The sequence below is a fragment of the Egretta garzetta genome, unplaced genomic scaffold (genome assembly GCF_000687185.1).
Source record: "Egretta garzetta isolate BGI_Z169 unplaced genomic scaffold, ASM68718v1 scaffold185, whole genome shotgun sequence".
In the NCBI taxonomy this organism is placed as follows: Eukaryota; Metazoa; Chordata; class Aves; order Pelecaniformes; family Ardeidae; genus Egretta; species Egretta garzetta.
In genome coordinates, this window is record NW_009259595.1 from 388775 (window position 1) to 393656 (window position 4882).

Below are 4882 nucleotides of genomic sequence, written 5' to 3' on the forward strand. Positions count from 1 at the left end.
CTGCTGACGCTGTCATTCTGGAAGGGACCTCTTGAGTAGATGGAAAGTAGGAATGAGCTAAGGACCCCACCTCTACTGTCATATGAAAAGAAACGTGCTTGGGGTTTTTTAATCAAAGGAGTGTTTGCATTTTCCCCCTCCACACCTCTGTTAGGGCAGTGGGTGCTGCCTCGTGCAGTGGGGGGACAGACAGGACACTGCAGCAGCAGCCGGTTCCCTGGCCCTCTGGACAGCTCAGCTGCATCAGGCCCTGCAGGGCATCTAGAGCCGCTGCTTCTTCCCCTCCAGGCTAGCTCGGCTAAGGAGCTGTGACCCAGTTGCTGAACACTAGCCAAATTTCCAGGGGACTGAAGCCGATTTGTGTAAATGCATGGCAACCATGCAAAGCTCAGTGGCCTTTTGCAAACAGGAAAAGTGTGTTGTTTTGAACAGTTGGTCTCTTTTTTTTGATTCCTTCTTTTTTTCTTTTTTCTTTTTTTTTTTTTTCCCTTTCCTATTTCCCTCTTTAATTTCCTTTGGAAAAAGGAGATAAAAACTCTGAAAAAAATCTTGTTTTTTTAAAAAGCTATTTCCATGTGGACATTTCTGAAATCTGGTGAGTAAAACAGAGCAGAGAGAAGAGAGAAAGGACCTCCTAACCACTGTTTTACTACTTCCTGCCTGGAAGAAATTTAGAAAGCATTTGGGAAATGTGAAAATGTTATATTCATGTCTATATGTCTCACAGAAAGAGATTCTTATATTTTAACCAGCTGTACTTTTGTCCTGAACAGTTTGCTGTGTGGCTTCAGGATTTTCAGGTATCAAGAATTTGAAAAGACACTTAAGTCAACCTCATAAATTGTGCTGAGTTTCAACTAGTTCAAGTAACAAGTCTGAGTACACGCTGGCCCCAGAAGTCAGAGGCCTCCAAATCTAGATTTCAAACACTCCAGATTCAAGGTTGTTCTTAGGTCTTTTGGTTTTGGCTTTAACTATGGAATTTAAATCCCTTTAACAGGACTTCAAAATCCTATGTTTCAGGCCATTCAGTCTGTGTGTCCTCCTCTTTTTGTACTGAGCACATCCCAGAGTGTTGCACAAGTTATTCTGAAGAATATCCATCAGCTTACAAGGGTTTTGAACTTGGCCTTTAACTAAACAGTTCTCAGCTGTTTCTCTTAACTAAAGTTTCCATTAAAGTTTTATGTTCTTCTGGTTTTCATGTGCATGTAAGTATGTGTGACCATTGACGGTATAATAATGCATTTCCTGTACTTTTTGCATTTTCATTTATGGCAGAGTGGTTGTCGAAGATGTTGTACGCTCTTCTAAACCAATTTCAGCTGCTTTCCTGACTTTTTTTCCTGTTTTTGCCAAATCTTTGTTAACTGTTTTAACAATAGCAGGAGAGAGCCTTTCAGACACTGAGGGAATTTGCAATCTGATCATGTACTGTATGTCTTTGAAAAGAAGAAAATGCAAAGACAAAGGCAGAATGTGTTAGAATTTTATTTAATGCATTGGCATGAAGTGTAAATACATACTGCATACAGATACTAAACTTTCCTAGCTCTGATATGAAATAATTACCCTAGGGACCTCTGTGTAAAATAAGTCCTATATAACTATTCAAATATGGATGATGTGATTCAGGTGACCTCTTCTTAATACTAAAGGTCATCCACCAAGTGTAAGTGTGAATGTTTACTTAGCAACAGATGTTATTTTACCTTAGAAAAAGAAAAGAATGTGCTTTTTCCTCAAAGTTAATATAAATAACTATTTTTTTTTTGTGTGTGTGAAGTACAGAAGATACCACCATGAAACAGTCTCTTGTACAGATCTGTGGCCAAACAATTAGTGTCATTAGAGGACTTAGTTTTCACATTTGGACATCTAAAATATAATATACCATTCAGGGGTTTGCATTGTACTCCCTGCCTCCATTCCTTCATGGCATGATAATTGCCTTTACAGGTGGAGAATGGTAAATGAGACTTGTGCTGTGTGCTCCAGCACCAAGTTTTGCATGCAGTCTTGAAAACGTGTAAGGAGTAATTTATAAAATACTGCTTCTGGCGAGCCCTTTTCCCCACAAAATTCAGAAAGACCACATTTCTTGTGGCAGGAGGTGTGTTATACATGTTATACACAGCAAAACTAGTTTTTCAGGAACCTGGGATCTTCAGCTGTGATTTTCTCTTTGAAACTTCTGGTACATAGAGAATCACTTCACCTCTCTGTGTCTTGCTGTCTCTACTGGTAAAAAGAGGATAATAACATTTGTCTCTAGAGAATGTGCAAATCAGTATACACTTATTTTTCCCAAAGAGTTTTGAAAGCATAAGATGGGATATTCTGTGAGTGTTGAAGAGCTATTATAAAAAAATGAAGTATTGAGGCAATTTTTATCACTGATTTTGGCCTTAAGCAGATATGGGTAGAATCAAAGTCCCATGCAATAGCCATCTGCACCAGTTACGACTAGCTGTGTTGTTAAGCTGGAAGTGAAATGGATTTGCTGACCATCCTCTCAGAGGCTTATCCTCTCTCCCAAAATGGTGTGCTAGAAAATAATATCATCCGTACCATCATCCTTAACAGCAGCTCATTAAATGCCTTCTTTTTCAATTTGTGACACTTGCTGTCTCCATGGCAAGTGGTGGGGGATCCCTTATCTGCAACTGAGCCAAGCAGGTTTGCTTCTAATCTCTCTACAGGGTGGCAAACTGCATCTCCAAATGCTGCACTTCCAAGAAGACTGTCCTGTTGCCAGTTGATTTGCTTTTCACTGTGGCAGCATTGTTTCCAATCTCTTGGGTAATTACCAGGGTGATAGTAACAAGTGATAGCACTGTTATGTTTTAACTCAAGAATGGATCTTGAACTACTGGAATGCTTATATTACTGAAGGTAGGCAAACTTTTAAAAAATTTATTTATTTATTTATTTTCCCCCCAGTCAAATCTGCTGGGGGTGCCACATTTTATTCCATTCCTAGACACTAAAACATCTCTGTTCTCTTCATCTGTCTTCTCCAGCTGCAGAAATTCTCTTTTAATGGAAATACACAGACTAAACTGATTGGGAAAGAGAAATGTTCAGAGAACAACAATGCATGTTTCTGTAATTCAAATTATTTTTAGGGCTCATTCAAATTCAACTTAATCTTTGTATTATCTTGCAGTGACTCTGAGATTACATGAGCCTATATCAATGGTATAAACTTGAAGTTTTTATTAAAAAGGAACATAGGAAACCAGCACAATTTGCAGGTACCGTAAACAGACTATTTCTGTGATTTGAATGAGAAGAAAAAAATCAGTGGGAATGGAAAATTGTTAAAAGATTGTCAGAGATAGAAGCAAAAGAAGGAAGGAAGATAAATAAACTTCAAGGAATTTTCAGGCTTTATTTCAATTCTGTTCCATCAGGGTCAGCAAAAGGGTAGGCCAGAAGTAAGTTTATAGTACAGAAACATCAGGAAAAATAAATCAGTGATAGGGAAAATCTAAGTATGAAGAGTGGAAATGTCTCTTGTGTTTTACAAGGGGGAGAAAATCATGCTAACTTGGCTTGGAATGATAGCTGAGACTTTTCTTAGTGCTTTGCAGAGAGATTTGCCTTCCTGGTGGGAAAAAAGGGCTTAAGAAAGCATTTGGCCAACTTTACTCGCCTGTGAGAAACTCACTTACCCCAAACCCTGCAATTTGGCTGGGTTAAAAAAAACGCCCAAAGCCAGCATGAAAAAACACCCAAAGCCAGCATGAACTGTCAACATGCAAGAGGGAACAGAAAATGGGTGATGGAGTCCTAGTGGGCATGTAAAAAAAAAAAGGGCAAATGAATTGATTCCTTTTTGTAGGTGCAGGAAAAGAAACAGGGCATGTAAGTTTGAAGGCTGAAATGCCAGGAGCCTGGGAGCCTATGAAAAATAAAATCAAACAAACACAAATGGTAATACATAAGGGGCATATTACCGCCTGATGGCACATACGTTAGACTCCGATGGGAAGCATGTGCACAGCCTAAAATGAAAGTATGTGAGTTTCAGATTTCATGGAAAGTGACAGTACCATATGTAGTGGTTAATGAGTTTGTAGTTTGCTAACTATGCCTAAAAAAGCTTATCCAGCTGCCTAGTGAGATCAGCTAGAAAAAGCTCTTCCTAATTCTCTTGGTGGGTAGCTGGTTCAAAGAGGGGAGAACTTACAATCTCTGAAGCTGTTATTATTTTTATTACTTGCCATAGCATCTAGAAGCTGGAGTCTTTGGCCCATTGTGCTAGGTGTGGGACCTGCACTGCAATGACAGCCAGCTCCAAGGAGTGCATTTTCTGAGCCTTTCTTTCTCCGCAACATACTATTGGGATGGATATTGGCTATAGCTCCACTGCAGAGACCAGTAGGCAAAAGATAACATATACATTTGCGGCCTTCACTGGATTTTAGAAATTCACACCAGCCAATTATCTCGCTGTATGAGTTTTGCAGAGCTACTCATGGCTTGAGTGGAGTCATGTCAGCGTGAGTCAGAAGGGACTGGGATGTTAGGCTTTGACAGGGTTGTGAAGGTTCAGTACTTTGGAAATCAGCTTTATTTGTCATTAGAATCCGCGGTCTTTGCTTTTCACATTAGCGAGATTGTTGTGAACCCCCTGTAAATATACATTGCAAAACTCAAGTTGTCTGAAAATGGAAATGTGATCAGAAGAGCTTTCTGCAGAATATGACATCAAATTGCTGAAACAGCTGCAAGAAAGAGCAGAGAGATGTGTGATGTATTTGGATTGCAGGGAATTAACAAACAAGGTTTTGATTATCATAGGCAGGTGCAAGAGATGTGCTTTTCCACAGTTACTCTTCAACATATATATTGACCACATGGTGCATGAAAGTGG